We start from the raw sequence: 25,749 nt of genomic DNA on the forward strand, positions 1-25,749 counted from the left end.
AACGATATGAAGAGTTGCATATATGATCTTTTTCAGTTACCTTGCCTGTATATGAATTTAATGATTTTTATCTCTGATGACTTGCCTGAAAAATGTTTTATTTTTCAATATTAGGTTTGATATTTTTAATTTTTTGTGTGTGTTTTACAACTTTCATGGCTTATGCAGAATAAAGATTTTAACTGAACTGAATCCACTGAACTTTCCAAAAAGGTGCTACTTTTTGACTAGTTTGCGCATGGAAGGTTTTGTGGTGATCCATCAAGCAGGGGCTGAGAAAAAAGGGGCGTCGAAAAATGTGTTTACCCCATTAATTTTTCCACAGGGACTTTAGACACAGCCAAAACTACTGAGCGGATTTGACAGAAAGCTACATCTTGGTTCAAAGAGTCCTTTTGTGTTTTGGTGTGAATCCTTTCAGTAGTTTTGAAGATATTATGGTTTAAAACAATTGTATATATCATGTCGCGGAGGATCCACAGAGCCGACAGATCTCTTGCTGAGATCTGATTGGCTGCCACAACATCAACCAAGAAGTGGTGGCAGCTATCTTAAGACTCTGAACTGAGTCCTGAAACACAACATTCAAGACATAGAGGACAGGGTACATATACTCTGACCCCTACTTCTTGTGGTGGTTTCCCAGAGGTACTTTTTCTGGGGCCCAAAAACTTTTTTTAATAAAAAAAACTTTGCAGAGGATCTGTGAATTTGCAACAAAACTTTAAAAAACGCATGAGCTCCTGCGCCTTTCCAAAACAACCCCCCTCCCCACTGGGTTTATATTCACTGAAAAAACGAAGGTTCAAGTAATGTTACAGCTGAATATGTCAGTGACAACATTAATGTTTCTAACAAAAAAACACAGAAATTAAATTCACCAGTTACAGTTAGCTGAGCTACATTTAACTTGCTCCCCGCCTTGCATGATTTATGACCTCACATATTACATCACTTATGACATATTCTAGGACATCATTTATGACATGAATGATGACATCTCAAATTACATCACTTATGACATCATCCGATCAGTGTGCTAGTTTGTTTTATAGTTTACATAGTGGTGGGTAACTTCAATATTACTTACCTAATTGTGTACTTCCTTTGTCCTGCTAATGGGTTTAAGTGTTTACAAAACACATGTGCTGCTAATGCATCATAAGTGTGTAGAGGTAATAAACATGTTATAAATCTTTGTATTGAAGAGTAACTCTGTGTGCAGATGACAATTGACGGCGTGTGTCCAGTATTTTCCACACAAGTTTTTTTTGGTTCTGCAGCGAAAGATTCCAACAGGGCAAAGATTCTGCATAGTAGATAATAAGTATTGTAAGCAGCCTTCAGTTATTAGACAGAATTGTCTTAGCATGACAATTCTACATAACATAGATGACTGTGTGCACCAGGTACTAACCTATGTAAATGGGCTTCTTTTTCTTCACAAAATGGGATATCTGTAACATTTACACCACAGTATGAAGGCTGCAGGTACTATAATCTTTGACACTTCAGACCTTGGATATTTTAAGTGACTGGTGTCTTTTTGGACTGGTGTTGCATAGAGTGTACACTGTTCTTCGAAGATAATTTTTATTACTCTGTGTTGTATTTCTCATGACAGTGTCATTGTCTGCAAACAGTTTAGTACAGAGTAAACTATTTCCATAGAGTGAACACGGTTTACAGTACCTGTTTTTCCACTCAAATCAGCTTGATAAAAGCTGTGTGTAGTAGGGCATTTATTTTGGAACAGACGCTGAGTTTCTTGAGGAAATTGGCTTTCTCTGAACAGTTGTGTTCAGATTGAGCACTGTGTGCAACTAGGGTGTTCCATATATCTGTGATTGGTTATCAATATGAACTAGGCTACCTTTGAAGTGTGTGGCATAGGGTTAATACTGCTCATAACCCATACTTGCTACACCCAAGTGACTTGTTTCTGCGATGGCATTAATGATGCTTCATATTATTCTAAGACAATTTGTACTTACTTTCAGGCTAGTAATGCTATGCTAGTTTATAAAGCAATATGTGTAAAAGAAGCTTGGATGATGTCATCAATTATGTCATTTGAAAGGTATGTGATGTCATAAACGACATGTTATGAGTAATGTAATAAGTGAGGTCATAAGTAATGCATGACGGGGGCGTAAGTTATAATTATCTCTGCTAACTGTAACTGGTGTATTTCTGTGTTTTTTGTTCAAAACGTTAACATTATTTTAACCTTAGTTTATTTCCAGGGAATTTCTAATCTTTCTTTTTTTTAAACAAAAGCAGATCTTTTTAGCACACCTAACAACGTTATAAAGTAATATAAATATTTTATTACCATATGTAAAGTCAATCCCCCACCATGCTCAACCTTTGGCCGTGTGCAGCAGGGGGAAGGCTGCTAGGCTGCAGGGCCATGCCTGTGGCCAAATCCCCAGCAGGGAGTCAAACTCACACTGCGCAAGGGTTGGCCGTCGGGCCCCGGGGACCCCATCAGGGGTCAAATACAAGAAAAAAGAGGAGTGAACTGCCCCCCGTCCCGAGTCTTATTAGGCCCCGGGGGGGTGCCATCCTGTGGGGCAATACCAATTAAAAAAAGGAGAAGGGGCCATGTGGCCCATCTCCCTGACCCCATCCCTCCATAATCTATTTTTTTTTTTTTTAAGGGAGGGGCGGGCCACGTCACCCCCCTCCCCGAGCCTCATTAGTCCCTGGGGCTTCCATACCTCAGTATTTTAAAGGGGAGGGGGAAGGGGAGACCATATGCCCCCTCTCCCTGAGCCTTATTAGGCCCCCCATGGCCTTTATTTCTTTTTTTTTATGGAGGGGGGGCAACAGGGCCACCCTCCCCAAGCCATAATAGGCTCTGGGGAGCTCATCCCTGGCCGAAACATACAAAATAGGGATGAGTGGGAGGGGTGGGCTTCTGCTACTGGCTCAGGGCGGGAGTAGTATTTTGATCTATTCAGGGAAACATCACAAGTCTGGTCCCAGTCAGCAGGAGCACTTTCAAAGCTTCTGCCCACTGACAGCACACTGTGTTTGCTCCTGCATGGCGGGATATTGAAAAATGCTCCTGCCAAGCAGGAGCAAATACAAATTTCCCTGCATGTGAGGGAAGGGAAACTGTGTCCAAGGGTGGGCTTCCCGGGACTCAGTGTATGAGCCGGCCCTGAGGCCGTCAATGGCTCGGGGAGAGGGTCTCTCCCCTTTTATTAACATTTTGGCACTGGATGTGGGGTCCCTGGGGCCTATAATGGTTTGAGGAGGGGGGCCATGAGCCCACCTCCCCTTATGTAATGCGGCCCCGGGGCTATAATGGCTCAGGGAGGTGAGCAGTGAGCCTCCCTTATATAATGTTGCCCCGGGTGTGGGATCCCCAGGGAGTATAATGGCTTGGGAGGGACCACAAGCCCCCTTCCCCTTAATTAAACAACGCGGCCCCTGCTGCCTTTTTTTGCCCCACAGGAGTCCCACAGGATGGTGGCAAAAATGCATGACTTTTTTTAAACAAATTGTCCCCAAGGGGGGTTGGGGGATTCCTCTGGGTCCTCCATGGAGCCTAGGGAGGAAGGGTAGCCCTACCCTGCCTCCTTACAGTATTTGTTTGTTTGTTTACTTCAGGATAGGGGACAAAGTCCCTTAGTCCTGTAATGGCTGCCAGCGCCATTTTATTTGGGATACTGATGACAGCCATTCAGAGTGCTCTCTCAAACGGAAGTCTGACCCAAAGGGGAAAAAAGCTCCCTGGGCCAATCAGAACGCTCTATTTTTTTAATTAAGTTCGAGGAACTCTCACAAGAGCCCCTCAAACCCTACCATCCAGATATACAAATAGTTTTAAACCTTAATTTCTCAAAAACTACTAAATGGATTTATGTCAAATCACAAAGAGCACAATCTGCATACAAAGATCTACTTTCCTGACAAATTAGGTGTAATTCTGTTAAGCAGTTTTTCCTGTAGCCCCCTAAAGATGTCTATGGAAAATGCTTGAAGATTTTGCATTTTTGGACCCCCACTTTTTTCTCAGCCCCTGCTTGATGGATATTACTGAAACTTTCCATTTACAAACTAGTCAAAAAGTAGCACCTTTTTGGAATGTTTCTTGGAGATTCGTTTGCACTCTCTGACGTGCTTCTCTCTACAGATCATCTATTGTTTGGCACCAGCAAGAATTGATGTAACAATAAGAAAGATCAGCATTTTAGGTTCATTACTACTTATAATAGGCAAGAGAGTAATGTTAGGTCTATTCTGCAGTAACACTGGCATTTGATTCCCAGTAGTATGGAAGGTAGTGCCAAGCAGACAGGATGTAAGTTTCAGAAAGTTAAATCTTTAAGGGACAGTGTTGTCAATTTGTTTTCAATCTTATTTAATTCATGAATTGGAACTCCAAAAAGGTCCACATGCAGACATAATACGAAATGATGTGCTAAAAATGACCATAAAATTCCAATATAAAATCAGTGTGAAACACTGCATTCTCTAAGAATAAATATACATTCACTAAATCCTCCACCCCCGGTTAGAAGTCCATAATCCATTACATATAGTACAAAGTCTGAATAAAGTGCATCCGATTAGTGAGATTAACTTCTATACAAAAACACCTTGAACTAAACCCCAATGACTCTTTGCGTTTTTTCCACTAGGGCACATCATACCATACAAGCAATTAGAAATTAGCAGATAGAAACCACTCTTAAATATTTTCCCAATTACATAATAATTATGTCTACCATAAAAACCGATGAAAGCCTACACCTAAAATTAAAAAGGGAAAACTATAAAGATACAAAAACTGCAAACTCTCTGCCTGTCAAACAATATACAAAATAATGACATTAATATGCTCTATAACCCCTCCTCCCGAAAGCTCATTATAAATCGTACAGGGACTTTACCCTGTCGAGGTAGAATAAATAAATTTCTCTTGTACCCTACTAATACATATAACTCAATACAAAATTTTAAAAAGACTTGAAAACTTTAAAAACCCTGTGGCAAAATAATGTATTAGTCGGGTTGTACAAGATTTCCAAGGCCTCTCTGGCAGCATAAATGTTAAAATTCAGATCAGGGGGTTTCAACCATTTTTTTCTAAATATTGCCCCCGAGCGGGACAGACAAACACAACATGTTTAAGGTTCTGCACCCCCAATTGGCATAGATCACAAATGTTCAAAGATCCATCCCATTTAGGGGTAAGTTCTCGAAGTGGCAATCTATCTAATCTCAACAAAATAAAAAAAGTCTCTCCCCACGTGGGACATTCCAGGCTAAGTATGGCTAAGAATGTTTAAAAATTACAGATTTAGTCAATATCGTGAGTCTCCTCTTTAAGAAACTGGAGATCTAGAGAAAAACTTTTGGACCATGTCACCTCTTTCAAGGTTTTTTTAAGAGCAATCGGCAGTAACAATAGAATCAAATCAAGGTCAAGCAATTGCACTGCAAGATTATAGTTTCTAAAAAGCATGGATTTTTCTCTTAAACTGATAAAGATTTCTATAAAGGCTAAATGTCTCAGTGAAGAGTCCCTACTTTGAGCAAGGCAACACGCCCTCCGAATCACTGCCGCAAGGCCCTGTACAAAGGTACTCTTAATACCGAATTTGAGCCGAAGGGCAGCCCCTGAGATCGAATTACTACAGGAGGCCAGACGTCTTAAAATCTGTCCATTAGTCTTATCAAGAAAGCCCCATTTAGAAATCTCTATACATTTTATAGCATAAAGGAGAGTTGCCGGTATCTTTGCTTGATAAGCAGTGAGAAGATGTAAAAAGTGGCACCGGCCGACTGCATTAAAAAAAGCCATTAAATCTTGCGCTTGAGAGAAGGCCTTACTGACATTATTACAAACGTGGTTTTGGGCACTGAGTGAGTGGGACAGAATTTTCCCCAAAAAACAATACATTTTTACTCGCTCTAACTTATGTTGACCCAGGGACCAAGAAAAATATTTTTTTTACCAAACCTTTTCCCAAGAAAGCAAACTACTTGAGATTTAGATATATTAATTTTCGAGTGATGCTGCAGAGTATAGTGATTTAAGGCAGCCAAACGCTGATTTAGACCTTTTGGGATAAGGTCGATCACGACTATGTCATCCGCATATAAAAGGAAAGAGATAGATCGCCCTCCAGTTTTGGGTGCGAAACCAACTGCATTCAATAAGGAAGCAGGCAAATCATAAATATAAAGAGAAAAAAGCAACAAAGTCAATAAACAACCTTGCTTCACACCACTGTTTGTGGAAAATTCAAAGGACAGGCCCTGCTCTTCTCCTAGAAGAACTTTGCACCAGGTGGAAGAGCGCAAAGCAATGACCAGGCGTAACAGGTTTGGTGGAACACCCATCTCATGTAGTTTCTTCAATAAGATCTTCCTGTCTACCCTATCAAAGGCCGTTGAGAAATCTATAAAAGCAGCATATACAACTCCGCCCCAAGCTGAACATATTTTTCATTTATAGTTTGCAATATAAATATATTATCCAAGGTATAATGTTCCTTTCTAAAGCCTGCTTGCTCCAGAGGGAGGATCACATTATCCTCAACCCAAGAAGTTAAATGCGTTAATATGCTTTTCGCAAAAATCTTACCAGTAGCGTCCAGCAACAGAATTTGACGATAATTTATGGGGAGGATTTTGTCTCCCTTTTTATAGAGGGTGACTATGACACTCCCTGTCAGTGACTCTTGGATTTTACCTTGTAAATAGCAGGTGTAAAATACAGGGTGGGGAGTTATTGCCCAGAGCTGAGGTTCTTGTTTAATTACTGCCATCTGGACCTCATCTGGTCCCATAGCTCCAGATACCCGCATTGACCTTCTAAATCCCTCGATCTCAATAACAGAGGGGGGACCAAAACAATTCATTCCCGCTATATTACTTAAGCTCAGGTCCACTCCCCTTGGATCCATATCCCGATTTTCTGCGAAAAAGGGAAAGTATATATTCCCTCCAATCTGCTTCGGCTATCGAGGAAGCAGTGAAGTATTTGCGGTTTCCACACCCTTCAGATATATAATAGACCAAAATTTATGAGAATTTTTGGACACAGCGGCTTCCCTCAATGCGACCCACTTCTGATCCTCCTTCTTTATACTTCTCTGCATACGCGCTCTTTTTCTTTTTAGGAGGGATATTTTCACTATCCCTAAACTCTCCATCATATCTTTTCCTTATCAATTTATTGATATCTCTATTCAACAGTAGGACCGATAACTTAACTTTCTTTTGAGGGGGGGTTTCTACACTTGGGCTGATCACTTTGAGTGATATATCCTGTGAGTTTGGTGAAATAGTTTAACAGATCAGAGATAGATCTCAGCGAGCATTCACGGACATCTTTAACATATAATATTTTAGCCGGTGTACAATAAATTCTACCAGTTTTTCCAATAAAACGAATATCCTTGCCCTTTAAATTCTACAACTCAATTGTGGGTAACTGAATTTTTAAAGCTAAATTAAGTATCTTATGATCACTACACTGTGTATCAGTAATTATCATGTCCTCCACCAGCTGGGGCGATAGCATAAGACGCCAACATATAATCAATAATAGAATTACTTTGTAAATATTTTGTGGATGAAGGCTGCAGGAGAATCAGAATGAAAACGCCCATTTAGAACGATACAACAAAGGATCCTCAGCGCTTTCAATAAAATCCACCCCCTTTTATCTGTCCTAATTCTAGGGGGAAATAGAATGGAAGGGATGTTCAACGCGGTCTCCCTCTCTAAATCACAATACGTGGAAAGAGATAGGTTGGAGATCTTGCAGTTTAAATCCCCAATAATCAATAACTCATCTGCACACTCCTGTGAATTTGAGCAGACGGGAAAAATATGGTCAAGCATATATGATAAAGCTATATCATGGTCCTTATCTGGAGGGATATAGGCATTTATTATTAATAAGGGAAATTTCCTACCGTTCTCTAACATTGGAAACACTATCACGATCTGGAAAAAATTCAAAGAGACTGGAAGAATAACAAATTCCCATTTATAGTTGTTACTTAACAACATAACAATACCCCCTTTTGCGTGCTCTTTCGGAGAAGCCGAGTACCCGGGACAAGGGAAATCCGATACCCTCCAGGTCTCTTGGATGCCAATTAAGTCAGCCTTCCATGACCAGATCATATCAAATTATTCCAGGTGGTTCCCCAATCCTGCAGCATTCCAAGAGACCACTATAAAATTAAGGTTAGTGACCGCTGTATAACGGTTTTCCCGCACCCGAGTGCTATTTAAAGTTCCCGCCAGCCAACTCCAATTTTTCTGACTGGAGCCTGAGTAGAGAAGCGGGGCTTCTTCCATACATTTCACCACTCTTTCTCCATGGGACAGGGAAACTTTCGCTTTACCCAGAGCGGAAGGAGTGGGGTCCAGCACTTGGTAGCAAAGAGTATCGATCATAAGAGGATCAGGGGGAGACTGCTGCCATTTAAATAACATTTCTTCTCCCTATACTGGGAACACGTCTAAGCCTATACATAGTAGTTGCTCACAGTTATCTAAGATCAAATTCACAACAGCTTTAGAGGTAATCCAGACTTTCAACATTACCTCATCTCCCCTCTGATCGAGAGATACACGGGCAATATCCATGCTATCAATTAATTTTAACTCCTCAATGTCTGCAAAACAAGAAATTAAAAGAGAACGATTTAAAACTAAATTCTGATCAAATGGAGCATAAAACTCCAAGCATTCCGGAGTCATTGTATGCCCCTTTTCTAATTCCTTCCTAATGGTAACTTTCCCGCCCTTGTAAAAATCAGAGGCTATATTCAATAACCCTGCAGTTACATTCCCATTACAATATGGAGCAGCACATGGATTCAAATCGGACATAACATTCACTGAATCTAGTGAATTGTTAGATTACAAACCCACCCAGGGGTCAAATCTTGTTTTCCCCTAGGGAGCAGCGATCCCACAGTTCTCATGTCCTTGGGCGTCTCCTTCCTCTGGGCCAGATCATGATCTTTCTGATGATTCAAGGGCCCATCAGGGCCCATATTCCCAAACTTGACCTTTCTTGAGTTCTTTTTTTTAAATGTGCGTTTCCCCTCCCCCCCTTTTTTCCCCTTTTTCTTGCCTATTCTCCTCTCTGTAGCCTCCGTTACAGACGAACTCCCATTATGTTCTGCTGATAATGAGGCAGGAGGAATTTTGGGCAGAAAAATGGGGAAGGGGCCACTGCAAGGTTTAACTCTGTTTTCACAGATGCAGAATCAATTACATCTTGCACCCTATTACTTGAGGATAGAGGACTAGAAAAGAGCTTTTCCAAGGAATAAACAACACTATCTTGCATCAAGGGATCCTGTGAATTTGAAACTTTCATCAGTACCGTAGGCTTGCCACCTGAGTTCCCTGATCAGAAAAAGTCGACTGAGTACAAGGAACTATAAGCGCCCGAGAGACCGTTGGGGGCAGACATGTGCTAGAGCCTTGGCCTTCCATATTTAGAGATGCAACCTTTGCAGCCATAAATGGTTTCTCATCCATACCTAATTTGACAATCTTTTGATCTAGCAAAAATTTCAACATTGATAATAATATGGCTTGGGTATGATCAGAATTATATAAAGATTTTTCTACGAGTGCCAGGATTGAAGATAAAATGTTCTCAAGACATTTAAAGAACTCTGAAAATATAGTGTACAGATCTGGAGGACCACTCTGTAGATTCTCAGAGCACCCCAGATCTGCCATCAAGGACCAGGTAGGAAAAGTTAAAATATAGTATATATAAGAGAGGGGAGAGGAGGGGGTGTCCCGCACCTTACTTGTTCTGCCCCTGACACTGGGCCTAGGTTCCTCTCGTCCAGGCTTCTTTCCTTCGCTTCCTTTGCCGCTACTGTCCGGATCCGGGTCTGGGTCCTGGGAGGCAGAAGAAATCACCACAATCACCACGAATAGTCTTGGGGCCTCAGAAGCACCCCCAGTATACCGGAGCACTAAGCGCACCTGGCGCCAAGCACCCTCCTCGCCCCAAGCAGCCGGAACAAGCCCTTGCCCGCAAGGTAGGCCTCGATCTCGGGAGTGGCCTCTGGGCGGCACAGGGCCAACTCAGCACCAGGTGCTGAGCGTTGAGCCGGGCGCCCGGTGTTAAGCAGGGCGATTGGGCTTACGTTGGGCCGGGTGCTAGACAAGTCCCACTGATTCGTCCTCGGTCCCCCGAAGTGGTCGGGAGCAACCTCAAGAGCACAGGCCGGAGCGTGTAACGTTGAGCTAAGCCGAGAGCAGTGCAGCCACGCCCTACCTCACGTCAACAGTTAATTCAGTCAAAGACACAGTTTGCTCCAGGTTCTCTGTTAACAAGGCAGGTACCCACACAGTCCCCACAAGGATGGTAGCGTGTATTGGTCTGAAAATGAATTCCATCTCATACATGTTACAAAATCCTCTTTATTTTCTTCAATGTATGATGTCAATGCAAAACAGTCAACATGTGTTTTGAGACACTCTCATCTGAAGGGCTCAAGAAAGACACAAATGGTCACAGCTCAAATCGGCAAACAAAGTGTGGTCAGGAGTAGCCCTGAAGTAAGTCTGACAGTAAAACTGAATTGGCTTGACTCCATCACTGGATTTAGAAAATGTAACAAGTGTAGGGTTTATAGCCATGGAGTAAATGCAAAAATGTATACATCACCTTTGATGAAGAGGAGCAAACATATTGTTGGGAGTTATCACTGTAAATCGAGCTTTGTTATATGTGTCTTGAAATGTCCATGTGGGCTTCTAGATATTGGTAGCACAATACTCCCTGTGATTAAAAGGATTTTGCAGCATGTACGTGCTATTAAGAATCATGAGAGGACTTACCCTGTTGCCAGACACTTTGAGGAACTACATGGTAGTGATGATACAGGGATGCAGTATTTGTGATCGATGATATTCCACCAAATATAAAGGGTGGAAATAGAGAAAGAGCCATGAGAAGATTGGAGTTGCTATATATAATTGAGTTAAACACAAAGAGTCCTAATGGTTTGAATAGTGAGGAAGATATGTATACACTTCTATGAAATTGAGTAAGAAAAAGAGAAAGCAGCAACCTCTTCTTATGGATTTGGAAGCTGTGGCAATATTTTAATTTTTCACTTGTGTTTTTTTAATGTTTTTTAAGTGTTGTATCCAGGGCTCATGCAAATATGGCTGCAACAAATAAAATCAACAGTGGCGGTAACCTACTTGGGTGAGATTGCAATATGATATAAAATTGTATATTTAGCACCTGTTTATATCAGCAAAATTATAGAGAGTCTGATTATGTAAGGTGTAGGAATATTTTTGCTATTATAGTGTTCAACGTATCTTAAAATTAGGGGGAGGAGGGTTACCCTCTTGGGCCTAATGTCCCTGGCATGCAATTATAACGCAATAAAGTATAAAGGTGCTTTCACAGTGCCCACTTGAGCTTAATGCTATTAAGATGTGAAGAAATGCCGACATGTCTGTCAATCGAAATGCATTGAGACAACAAGCATTATACGCATTCCTTGGAAACAAAATGTGGTCTCTTAGGATAAATGCAATTTGCAAGGCATTGTTTTTAATGTGATGATTCAACGAATATGCGTTGCTGTTTTATGTGAGGCCATAGTATTTTGTCTATTTTTATTGTGATGTCATGCACATGCACTATTGTAAATAGAAACAAAAAAAGGCGCTTTCATGTGAGTGAACAATGCTACGGAGGTAGCCGAAACATGTTTGATGGTGGCAGCAATGAATTGATTAAACCTTTTTTGCAGGTATTTGAATGCAGCAAGCTTCAGTCCTTTTTGTTCATGAACATAGGTGAAGGGGATATTTTACGGCGAGTGGTGGCTCCTGGATTTCTGAAGCGAACCCCTGTCTAGAGCGCAGCGGCGTCCAGCGAATCAGAGGAAATATATATATATATATATATATGTGCAAACAAATGGTCTGAAGACTAATTTGACTGCACACACTGCTGCTGGTGACGAGGGGGACCACCTTCAAATTAATATTTTGAATATGAAGAAATTCACCACACTCCAAGAAGCTCCAAAATTACAGTCTTTATTAACAGGATTTAGCATCTACCAACGTGTTTCAACTCGAAAAGAGTCTTGTTCACAGTCAGCAAGTACCTCCACTCTTTCTCTTAAATACTGATAATCCAACTTGCCCATAATAAGGCATTCTGGATATTGTAGTCAGTATAAGCATAGTAACTTGTGTAAAAATAATAATGGTTAAAAACATATGATGGAAATATTTTGAGTGCCCAATTTTTAACTAAACACATCTGCCACTGCAATCAGTTTTGTCTTTTGGTTAGGACATTGTGTTAAACAGTTTATAAAGCTATTCAATCAGCTGCAATGAGCCTCACTGAATAAATTCTTTATAGATCTATATATTTGTTCGTGAAACAAGAGAGAAAGGAAACAAGATTATTTGACAAAAATAAATAAATTATTATAATAGATTATTTAAGTGTATTCTATCTCATTATAGCTTTCAGCTTTTTTTATAATATATTTGAAAAATCAAGGCTAAGTGCCTAGTAACCTTATATGCATCATTATTTATATCTATATGTCTCATCGTCAAAACCTTTCTCTCAATATGTAATTAAACTCAATTGTCAATAAATGCTATAATAAATATATAATTAAATGAGTTATATTCATGTATTCCATGTGAGACTGATTATATTTTTATCATTGCTGATGATAATATCATTTCTACACCACTAACCCCTTATCAGTTTTATGTGAACCTCTACTGATTACAAGTGAACAAAAAGTTCTTCATCCATGTTCAATCCATACGGTGTCTTTGTTCGAAGCCGAATAATATATTAACTCTCCAGTTGTTGCAATTTTAAAGTTTTATCTCCACCTTTTTCATCTTTGTGTACTAGAGCTAGACCATAGAATATAATGCTCCTCCAATCACTAGTATGATGTTTATTGTGATGTCTTGCAATAGCATAACTTTGATACTGATGTTTAATTGCTTGTACATGTTCAAATATTCTTTTTTTTTCAAAGGACAGATTGTACTGCCTATGTATTGTAAGCCACACTAACATTCAATTAGATAAGCAACATATTGGCTGTTGCATGTTGTTCTTTGTGAGATACATCTTTCTCTCCCTTTATAATCTTTTAGAGTTTTCACATTTTTGGCTATTTGACAGGCCTTCCAATTATTGCATTTGAAAAATCCCAATGATTCTTTCTCCAGCCAATTTGTCACTCGTGAAGTAAAATAGCTTTTTACTAGTGTATCCTTTATAGAACATGATTTCCTGTACATTACTTGAGGTCTTGGACCTATCAATTGTCATATATCATGATCACTTTTCAATTACTTCCAGTGCTTCCTGAAAATATTAACGATGTCCTTACTTTCCTTACTGTAAGTATTAATCGTGGACTCTCTTTTTCTTCCTGTTGGGTAATTGGTGTCTTGTCAATTAAAGTTTGCTGATGAGTTCTATTTCTTGCTTTTGAGCTCCTAATTCTATATGAGTTCTAGGATATCCTTTTCGAAAGAACCTTTGCCTGACATCCATGAACTGAATTTCCATTTCTTTGTCATCTAAACAGTTTATCCTTGTTCTTAAAAAATCCCCAAATGGGATACTTTTGAGTCATGGTTCAGGATGAAAACTTTTGCTACGTAAAATACTACTTGTTGCAGTTTCTTTTCTATACATAGTTGTGTGTACTTGATTGTTTTCCACATAAACATTGATGTCCAAGAAATTAATTTGTGTGGCATTGATGTTGAAAGTAAATTGTAACCCACAATCTTTCTGATTTAATTTATGAAAGTATGTTTTGAATTCTTCATTTGAACCCATATAATTCCATATAATGTGTTGAATCCAGGTAATAAAATTGATTTGTTCTACGAAGCTGTTACAACTGATCTGGAGAGTTTGAAATATCAAGAACATCAAGATAGGGAAAATCTGACATTAGAAGAAAGAAAGGCACTAAGAAAGTTCACTTTAAATGATAAGGTCATTATAAAACCAGCAGACAAAGGAGGGAATATAGTTATTCAAAGTCGTGAGGATTATGTTAGAGAAGCAATTAGACAACTTAATAACACACATAATTATCAGAAATTGAACCATAATCCTACAAATGAGATACTACATGACGATGAGGTTAAATTGAAGAGCTGTTATCAAGAAGCATTAATTAATGAAGAAGAATATACATTTTAAAAAAAAGATCATCCTATCATGCCCACTATATATTTTCTTCCTAAAATTAATAAAACACTCATTAAACCTCCTGGCAAGCCAATTACTTCAGAGTGTGGTTCAGTGTTTGAAAACATCTCAAACTAGGTAGATTTTTACCTTGCCCCTATAGTAACGCCATTAAATTCATATATCAAAGATACTAGAGATTTTTTAAGAATAATTTCCGATATAACATGGCAACCTAATTATTTCTTAGTGACTATAGATGTAGTGTCACTCTACACATCTATTCAACACAATATAGGTCTTCGGGCCTTAGAATATTTTCTCAGACAGAGAAATATCGAAGTGACAAAACACTCAATGATGCTTTTAGAAATGGTTGAAATGTGCCTTCAAAATAATATTTGTTTATTCAACCATCAGATTTACAAACAACTTTGCGGAACTGCCATGAAATATGTATCTCACAAAGAATAACATGCAACAGCCAATATGTTGTTCATCTAATTGAATGTGAGTGTGGCTTACAATACATAGGCTGTACAATCTGTCCTTTGGAAAAAAGAATATTAGAACATGTACAAGCAATTAAACATCAGGGTCGAAGTTATGCTATTGCGAGACATCACAATAAACATCATACTAGTGATTGGAGGAGCATTAGATTCTTTGGTCTAGCTCAAGTACACAAAGATGAAAGAGGTGGAGCTAGAACTTTAAAATTGCGACAACTGGAGAGTAAATATATTATTTGTTTTCTAACAAAGACACCGTATGGATTGAACATGGATGAAGAACTTTTTGTTCACTTGTAATCAGTAGAGGTTCACATAAAACTGATAAGGGGTTAGTGGTGTAGAAATGATATCATCAGCAATGATAAAAATATAATCGGGCTCACTGATATGGAATACATGAATATATCTCATTTAATTATATATTTATTATAGCATTCATTGACAATTGCGTTTAATTACATATTGGAAGAAAGATTTTGATGATGAGACATAGATATAAATAATGATGCCTATAAGGTTACTAGGCACTTAGCCTTGATTTCTAAAATATATTAATTATAAAAAAAGGCTGAAAGCTATAATGAGATAGAATACACTTAAAGAATCAGTTATAATTATTTATTTATTTTTGTCAAATAATCTTGTTTCCTTTCTCTCTCTTGTTTCAAGAACAAATATATAGATAAATAAAGAATTTATTCAGTGAGGCTCATTGCAGCTGATTAAATAGCATTATAAACTGTTTAACACAATGTCATAACCAAAAGAGAAAACTGATCGCAATGGTAGATGTGCTTAGTTAAAAATTAGGCACTCAAAATATTTCCATTGTATGTTTTTAACCATTATTATTCTTACACAAGTTACTATGCTTATACTGTCTACGATATCCAGAATGCCTCATTATGGGCAAGTTGGATTATCAGTATTTAAGGGAAAGAGTGGAAGGACTTGCTGTCCGTGAACAAGACTCTTTTTGAGTTAAAATGCGTTGGTAGTTGCTAAATTCCTATTAATAAAGACTGTAATTTTGGAGCTTCTTGGAGTGCGGTGAATTTCTTTGTATTCAATGTATATATATATATATATATATATATATATATATATATATATATATATATATATATAAACCCGACTGACGATAGCCAGTGGGTAGTTATAGTTAGGACCAACTTTTCACGTAGATGGAGTGTTTGTTGTTTTGCTAATAACGTTGGCACCGTTTGACAAATCTTCACAAAATTTTCGAAACTAGTACGCCAGTTAGTTCAGCTGCTGTCTGTAAAGTTTTGGGGTGATTCGTCATGCGGGGCCTGAGGAAAAGTGGCCCCAAAACACCTTTTCCCTTATCAGTGTCTTGGGGGATTTTACAGTTTTTAGACACAACTACAGCCCGAACCACTGAACGGAATTACACCAAATTTTCTTGAAAGCTAGATCTTGGTACAGAAAGAGTATTTTTTTATATTTTGGGTAAATCTGTTCAGTAGTTTCTGAGTTATTAAAGGAAAAAGACAATTGTATATCTAGGGACACAAATACGCTGCAGATCTATTTGTGGGGGATCCACCGATCCAAACCCAAAAGCAAGGCCCTGATTGGCTTGCCACAACCTGAAAGGAAATCTGCGGCCACCATTTTGTTTCTGGGCTGGGTCCCAGGAAGAAAATATGAATAAAAACCTTACATAAGGGATCGGGATAGAGGTAGTCTGACCCCATAGGACACCTGGAAGGGTCCCTTATCATGGGCTAGAAATTGCCTAAAATTTGTTTTGGCCTACGCCAGGATCCACTAATTCACCACTATGCTCTGTGTGGCCCCCAGTATAGCTTTGCAGTAGATCCGCATAGCTGAAAGAAAAGAAAAATTACATCAACTCAGACACCAACCCCCTATGGTGCTGTGTGCAGCATGTGATTGGGAGCATGCAGAGGGGTTAGCCGCTGGCCAAGCCCTTCAGCCATGTGCAGCGGTAGATGTATTAACATATGGTAATTATATATCACTTTACGTTAATAAAAATAAAAAAAATACATAGAAATTCACTGAAGAACCCAAGTTTACAGGGACGGTATAGTTAGGGTCACATTCTATACACAGAAAAACACAGAAATTCAGCTGTTATAGTTATACTTATCTGAAGAAACCATTACTTGTGCTGTAAAGTAACTTTAGGCAACAAGTTATAGTTTGTTAACATAAAATAACTACAACTGCAGAATTTCTATGGTTTTGTGTGTAAAATGTGACCCTAGCTATGGCGCCCCTGTAACCTTTGTTTTTGAGGACTGCCAATCTCACTATCAAAAAGAAATATTCTGGACTTGAGCCACTGTCCTGTACAAAACATGGACAGAACTAATTGTTTAGAATATTTTCAGAGCACTCAAATGTCCAGGTCCAGACCTGACTAGCGCATAGGGTGGCCAGATTTTGGAAACTAAAAACCAGGACATTTCATAAAGATAAAAGAAGGACTACAATTTTACACCATCAGCGGGGCAGAGAATGACCGTGCACATCATCAAGACAGACATACAAGGCACTAAGGGCATAAATGAATTGCAAGTTTAAAACCCAAACTCATGTCTGGTAATTAAATTGCTTTCAGATAAGCTGCTGGATAGTCCTGCTTAGAGACACATAATAAACATGACTTTTTCTGTTTTCATTCATCTACGCGGAAAACCGGGACATGTGCGACTCTTGTCAAAATCTACCCGGACACATGGTTAAACACGGGACTGTCCCGGTAAATCCGGGATGCCTAGTCACGCTAATAGTCCATTCCGTCCAGGTGTCTGATTTACTTTTATGGGACTTGTATTCCTACTTAGCGCCTTGTTAATTTAGGACTACAACTCCCGGAATGCAGAGCCACAAAAATCTAGCCTGACTCCGGTTTCCACTCACCACGGTCATGCGCAACTCGGGGGCTTTCCATTTAGGAGCAAGCCATCCCAACCTTACACATACTGCATTATATGTGAAGCCAGAACACAGTGGTCTTGGTGGCTTTCATTGCCAAAAAAACTGAGCTGGATGAAGCCTTTGCCTCACTGCGTCGCATTGGACAGGTGGCAGCTGAGCCAGCGTGACCCGGCCAGAGACGCCATGGCAGTGTGTTCTCTAGTCTCCGGAGAGCCGTGGCTCAGGAGCGCCGGCCGGCGGAAGGGCGCTGCCGGCTTTACCACTGGCGCTGCCGCGGCCCTGCCTCTAGTTACGACCGAGGCGTCTGTCAGAAGAGGACGCGGAGGAGGAGCGGCTTTCACACACAGTGGGAGGGAGTAAGCGCCGCAACTCTGCTGTTTCCGTTGCTGGGGGTGGGTTTTGTTGGAAGCCGAAGAGCAGAATTTAAGGAACGCACCTTTCTCCTTGTCCGGTCCCCGCTCCCCATCAGATCATAGTGCGGCCTAGAGTGAACGTGTTTTTTTCCTTAATCAGTCCACCGCCTGTGCTGCATTTGTGATTTGTAGGGACATACGATAAATGAGTGACTTTTTTCCCGGACTGCTGAGTTCAGTTTTTTTTCTATATTGTTCCCTACGGTTAAGATTCACAGTTTTCTGGTTTCATGGTGTCTGTACCAATGATAGGTATCTTTTCGGGTCCAGTTTTTTTTTTCTTTGCATCCTGGTACTTGTAGTCACTGCTTAGATCAGTAATTCGGGACTGCATGAACCTGGCTGCAAATAACAAAACTCGACTGTTTAAGATTCAGAATTTACCACGGTGATGTCCTGAAACAAATGCGCTGATGCACGTGTATCGTTTACCGGGCCGCACCTGCCGGACTGGATACAGCTTTACCTTGTAAATTTCCGTGACTTGTCGGGGATGACACATTGTGTTGAAATGGCGGAGCTACAATTACATCCCTGTAACCCTACTCACTTGACCCAAAGCTAGCTAATTCACATGTTCTCAATTGTTATAAAAGTACATATTTTAAAACTATAATTCACATATTAGGAAACATGCAGCCCAATCTAAGGATTAAAACTGCTGTCTTCAACCTTAAGGTATAGCTGCAAAGTGGCTGCAGGTCTCTTGGGTCGCCTTCTTCCAGTGTTGGGTTTTAGCTGGTAGCACTTTGTATTCTGGGAGATGTAGGCCTGCCTATATAATGCAAATGTGCGCTGCTAAACAACTACAAATCTGCTCTTGTCGAAAATGCTACATGCCATGGAGGCACTTGGCAGCAATGCACCCTTGAAAAACAGAAATACAAAAACGTGGGTGAAAATGACGGTATAAAGGTGAGTAATGCTACCTGCAAAGGTCACTTAGGACCGTGCTCGCCCAATGTTGCGAAGTTGGAAGAGGCAAATGTTTCTAGCTGTCTAATGAAATTTACCAAATTAGAGAAATTGGTATGTGTAGTAAAACGAGTCATGCTGGGTCTCACATGATAGTACAAAGAAAGATGCGCGTTTAAGATGTGCTAATTGCCCAATTCGGAAGAAAATGCTGCAGTCTGATAATTTGGAAATAAAACTGCGCCCTACATGTTTTCAGAGGAAGCAATTAAAAAAAATCACACCGTGATGATGTACTAGCGTGTTTCACAGATTGGCTGAGTGGTGAATGCCATTTACGAAAAACAAGCACGCTTTCTTAAATGTATGGGGAAACACTGACGATGCGCTAAAATGGTAAAGGATGCTGCGCGTTACAGGGGCCACCCAAGTTGGTTTTTATTTCCATTTGATTTCTTCATTTTTCTAGAAAACATGCTGTTTGAGGGTTGCGGTTATGTTTTATATTGTTTTCTGTGATAAGGTGAAGAACGTCAGAGGGCATATTTAATTACGCCACATTAAGTCGTTTTACCCCCAATTAAACCAAAATGTAGAAATGTCCAAGTACGCAATGCATCACCGAGATGGGAGTGAGAATGAATGAATGAATACAGTGTAACAAAAACAGCAGACGCTAAAAATATTGTGTGATATATTTACAGTCCCCTCCATGGCAGAGTGGCCAGCAGGGATACTGTGCCGCTCAATATAAAAAAGGTGCTGTTTAATCTGGCTTCAGTGCCTGGAGGTTTTTTCATCGCCCACAGTTTTTGCTGCCTAAAGAAACCAAACTGCCCATCTCATACACAGGACTGCAGTCTTTTGTCAATGAGGTTTGTGCTGCTAGGATGACCAATGGTAGGGCGCAAGGTGCAAACTTATATGATTAAATAAACAACTGTACATCCATTTCTCTCTAAGCTGTTTTCAGGTATTGCAAAGTGACAGCATGTTCCTTCATGTAGGTAAATGCATGCCCATTTTCTGCAAGGGGGTCGCATGTACATTGTGGGCACTTGGCAGACCAAGCAACGCCCCTTCCCTGGAGGCAATCTACAAGTTGCACGGAGCTCTGATTTTTATTGTGCTTGTCATATGTGGTAAATATGTATCACCCTGTCGAATTCGGCGCCTTAATTAGTATTCCAAGGGGAGTATCCGCGATTGTATGCTTATCAATCTAATTGGTATTCTAAACCTGTCTAGTCTGGTCCAAGAGGGTATGATATTTGGTAAACGTGCATCCTGTTTCTGGAAATTGCACCTAGGACTATAGGCTGCTGTCTAACCTTGCAGCAGAAAGTCACGGAATACATGATTTTTCTGAGTGGTAGGAAGGTCCTGGGCAGGTGGTCATGCTACGCCCAGGATATGTTGCTGTGCACAGAAACAGGATACGCCCCCATCTGGTGGTGCGTGTACTATGAAACCGGAGGCAGACATGGTATGAAGGCGCAAGGTGACATGCAAATAAGCACTGCTTCCCGCCTCCAGCGAGCAGCACACACATGCACAATTTGTACCGGCACTGAAGCATCTGTCAGCACGCACGCAGGTGGCACGCACCAACCACTGCAGCATGTAAAATATACAAAAATAACGCGCCTGCAGCGCGGAGCATAAGCATGCAGTCCTCGCACCACATACCTTTTTCGGACTTTGCAGAATTCCCCGCTCATTAGCCCATGTCGTTCCGGCTCCATTGTAAATCGGATGCGGGAGAGAGAGGCGCTGAGGTTACAGCTCTTGTCCTGGAATGACTCCTGGCTGCAACAGTCAAGCCGAATGGACCTGCCGAAGGCGCTAGAGCCTGAGATGGGCTTGCAGGAAAAGCCACCGTTTGCTGAGGGGAGGAGGGGGTGGGGGCGAAAGGGAGCGAAAAACCCAGTTCGCCTGCAGGCAGTAGCTCCAGCAGCAGCGTGGAAGAATGAGCCGTCCGCAGTGATGAGGTCAGAGGCAACGGCACAGCAGCAGTAGGGCTCCAGCTCAGCCCCAGCACCGGGCTTGGGGATACCGGAGAAAAGCCATCCAGAGACAGGTCTCTGGTTGTGTCGTCAGCTCCTCGGTTTATTTCCCTCTTTGGTTCTGGAGTGGTCGTGCGTTCCAACCAAAGAGGGGTTGGTGAAATGAATGCGGGCAACGTGCAAGCCATCATACTTCTGGAGTAAAATCATGACGTAAGCCAACATGCCACGGAGTGACGAATGAAAAGTTCTGTCAGGTGTTCTTATGCAAGTCACACTGGAGGAAAGGGCAGGAGCATAGGTTTCGTTATCATTTGTGCTGCAGCACCAGGGTCCAGAGGCTTGAGGGGCCCATTGAACCTTGATTATTGTATTTTACTAACCATGCAGTTGCAAAGGACCATTTTCCTTTATCGCACTATTAGACATTGGTAGAGGGAGGGGCTGTTAAATTGTGGACGGTGGGTTGACCAAGTGTGTTCCAGTGGGGAAAAATGGTCTTCAGGCACTTAAAATATTGTTTTGTACATTCATTTGTTTGTGGCCTCTTTCTGTCGCCGAACTCGCCCCGCCCCCACCCTCTATTTTGGAATTATGGGAACTGAAGGAAAAAGAGAAAGTGAGTTTGATTGATTTGGGCTGAGATTCACCACCCTATCAACAAGCAAAGTAATTATTGCCATCTGTTCTGGATGCAATAGCTCTTGGTCTTCGAGCTAAATATATTGTGGATTTTGGATATTTCATATGTCCTCAGCAAGCAATCAAAGATAAATCCTAAGGATTTAATCTTGACTGGGATCAAAACTCAAGTAAGAACCTTTCACCGCGTTTGATTCACCCACAGGTGGTAAGCTTAGAATCCAGGTTTACTTATTGACCCAGTGTTCTAGAGATGGCTTAGTGTGCTTTTGTTTTCTTTACTTGCCCTTGAAGGCAAGAAGACTATATTGTGTTTACTTGCATTTACAACAGACTACTGATTCGAATATTTTGTCTGCATGCTAAATTTGCTCTGCAAGACATGAAGGGAATTATTTTACTTTCACTATCATTTCATTAAATCAAACTTTATTGGATTTTCGAGACATAATATATTGCCAGTAATTGGTATATTTTAATTCACCATCACATAATGAACAAAGCAATAGACGAAAATACGGGTATAAAGTCACTGTTGTAAAGGTGGACATAACAAGAGGGACATCTCGAATACACGTACCTTCATTGGACATCCAAATCAATCTATAATCTCATCCGATAACTCCTTCCCCCCCCAACTGTACATCATCACTACTAATAATGAGGAAGTCAGAAACCGCATGCCTGTCCTGGGCTTGGTAATAAGTGTTAACCATTGGGGCGGTGAACACAGTTAGACTCACCATTGGTGTCATGCGTTAACTGTACTTTCACCATCACTTTGATAACTGGTTTGTGCCCTAGGGGAATGTCTGACTCACAGCTTCTTGGGAAACAGTTTGGAGTTTATGGGGAGAATTGTTACATTTCTATAGCTTGCAGATGAAAACTTTGCACAACAATCTGAATCGTGCCATACGCAGTGCTACAAACTTTATTGTTCTCAGCATTTGCCATAACAATATAAAACTCTAATAAAACACATTTTACCATTAGTACATACTACACATTCACACCATTAAAAACTATGATATATAGAAACGCCCCCTTTTTTTTTTGTGGTCACCCCCAAGTTTTTGGACGGATTCTGCTGGTTTTTCGTATACAATAGGGGCCTGGTCTGGGAAGATGGGTCAACTCCCTCCTGCAGAAAGCCACAAAGGGTATTGACCCAAAAGACAAGCTTCAAAGAAGAAGTCGCCTTTGAAGGGCAAATGGGTCACACATGGGAAAGAAGCTTCTTCACTGTTCAGGCAGACAAGCTGGTACGTAGGACAGGAGACGGTACATAGGTTGCCAAACTGTTTTTCCAGTGGCGTCTAGTTCCCTTGGTAACCACACCTAGGGAACTCCGCACACCTGGAAAGGGATTCTGCCATGTTGAAAGTGGGCAGAATGGTGTATCCTGGGATGCCCAGATGCCACACTTTCCAGGATGTGGTCATCTGGTGGGAGGGAACCTGGTAGTCCATTGGCTACTAACCACATCTTGCCCTGAGGGCTTTTTCTGAGCATAAGTAGAGCACCCTGAACTCAGATCTCGACTGGACTGGAAAAGGACTGAAGAAGGACTGCCCTGCTGCATCGTGGAACTAGTAAAGAGAGGCTGCCCTGGCATGGACTGCACCTGCTGAATCTGGTGGCTAGCAAAGGGGAGGGACTGTGCCTGCTGTGTTGTATTCCAAGAGAAGTTGTCCCCAGAGCCCAGTCAAAGCCAAGAGACCACAAGGGTAAGTGAGCTGGCCTCCTGTTCATAGCACAGGGACACAAAAGCTGAGAAGCCTTCTTGGGGGTAAGTTGGTAACCCAAAGTTTTCAAACTGCCCCAAATGCCACTGTGCAGCACCAGGTACCAGGACCCAGTGCACAAAGTTGCACCTGAGTTCGCTGAGCCCAGGAGTGTTGTCAGAGTGTAGCTGACAGCCCCAGAGGACAAGTTATCAACTTAGGAAGGATTGCCTATGACTGCGATACTGGGTGAACGGTAATCCAGTGGCAACTGGACTTCTGACAGCACCAAGAGGACTTCGAGTAATGTCAAACCTATGATTAGGACTGCCTCACCCATTTGTGAACCAAGAAGTCGCCGCAGCAAGACCCCCATCATCTGCATCGCATACACAGCATTCTCGGAGAATCTTCAGCACCCTTCATCCCTTGCATCAGGAACATTTCCATAGGAAGGCCGTGCAAAGGATAAAAAGTGCCTGGGACTGACTAAAGACTGGTTCACCTGCTTAACAAGCTGTTCTTAGGACCTTGCATGTCCCCCTGTATGTCTCCGTACTGCAGTTGGTTACGTAAAATTACTAAGTGACCACATTTCGAGTAGCCCAAACATTTTGGTGAAAATGTTTCTAAGTGTCAATTTAATTGAATTTGCAAATGCTTGTTTGTGGTTGAGTGAAATAACCCGATTTGCTATACGTACACCTTATAAATTCTGTATCTCTGGAACGCTCTTGTAGATCTTTTTTGTTGTGGTTGATGGACTAGAAAGGAAGAAGAGACACAATTCTGGTTGGCAATATAGTATAGGTTTTTATCAGATACGGCCAGGTGGAAAGATCAACTCTGTGACCAAACTGCAACATAACAAACAGTGTCTCATATATTCTCAAAACCACAATTAACTTTTATCGATCAGTGGCATGCATATGAGAGCACTTGCGTAGTACATTGTTATCTCTAATAATTTCATCACGAGGCAATAGCTTTCTGCAAAACATCTGACCATATGTTACAAGAATGTGACTGAAGTGCACCTGCTATTGATACATTTAGCTAGTAAGCACAGTGTCTTTTAGTCCCATGCTCTAAAGCATATCAATATTTCCCCCTACGCGCTTGCTGCTCTGCAAGTTAAATTCTTTCTCAGAAACATTTATTACAATGTGGCCTATTATTCATGCTGTGACCTTCCATTTCAGCTGTTTTACTAATTATTTTATCTACTACAACTCATGTCTGCCTCTCACCCAGGTCCCCACTCTGTTCCTGCTCTCTATTCTGACATCGTAAGCTGTGTGGGCCTGTGTTTGTCCTTGACCACATACAATTCTGCCCTTTTTTTCTGTAGATCCGTGCATTAGCAAAAGTGGGCCTTCTCTCTTTTCTATATTTTCAATGACAGTTCCCCCCCTTGGATCAACTTTCAACTATTTCCTCACCTTCTGTTTTGTACGCGTCCATCAGTGTGTATATGTTCTCCTCAACATCCTGCATTTTATTGACCCGTCTACTGGTAAACATCCCTCCCAACTTCTGGTTAACCCCCTTGCAGCACCCTGTCACTAACTGGAAGATACAATACATCAAGAGTATCACCACAATGACTGGTATTAAGCCCTTAAACAGTCCTGACATCCAGGATGGCACCCAAGTGAACCACCCTGAGAACCATTGGTCTGGGGCACCCCCCTTTGTCCTCCATCTTCTATTGAAGGTTATGCAGTTTGTATGGCCTCGGTTATTGTTCCATTGTCCGCATCGTTGGCCCGGACATATGTACAGCAGGCAGTTCCAATTATGACACAAACTGCCCCATACATAGCTGTCATCAAGTCCAGCACATACCTGTGCTGCATGAGCATTACTTTCATAGCTCACAGCTACTCTTTCACTACATTAAAGCCATCATCAGTGGCGTTGATGACCTTCATAAGTTCCCAGCAAGTTGTTTGCAACCAACGTGCAATTGCTTTCGCTTTGATGAGCGGTAAGATGCTTCCAAAGAACAACTGGGCATCGTTGAACAACCTGTGCTCCTACAGGGCGTTTTTCCAGGTTGTAGTGCCAAAATAATCTGCAGCTCTCTTCCTACGATGATGGTGCAGCAAGGTAGTTGGATGGCTCATGGGATGGTCATGTAAGTTTGACATGTCCATTCCTGGATTCACCAAGGATGGGGTGTGCACAGTAACCAAAGAACAGAGACCTCACCATCCTGAAGGAAGTTGCGTATACAGCCTGTTAGAAATGGGGTCTTTGGTTGGCAGTCAGGTTACCCCCTGTCCAAGCAAGGACCCTCACTCTAGTAAGGGTAAGTCACATACAATCCAAATTATCATGTGCCCACCCTCTGGT

Source organism: Pleurodeles waltl, chromosome 9 (assembly GCF_031143425.1).
Source record: "Pleurodeles waltl isolate 20211129_DDA chromosome 9, aPleWal1.hap1.20221129, whole genome shotgun sequence".
In the NCBI taxonomy this organism is placed as follows: Eukaryota; Metazoa; Chordata; class Amphibia; order Caudata; family Salamandridae; genus Pleurodeles; species Pleurodeles waltl.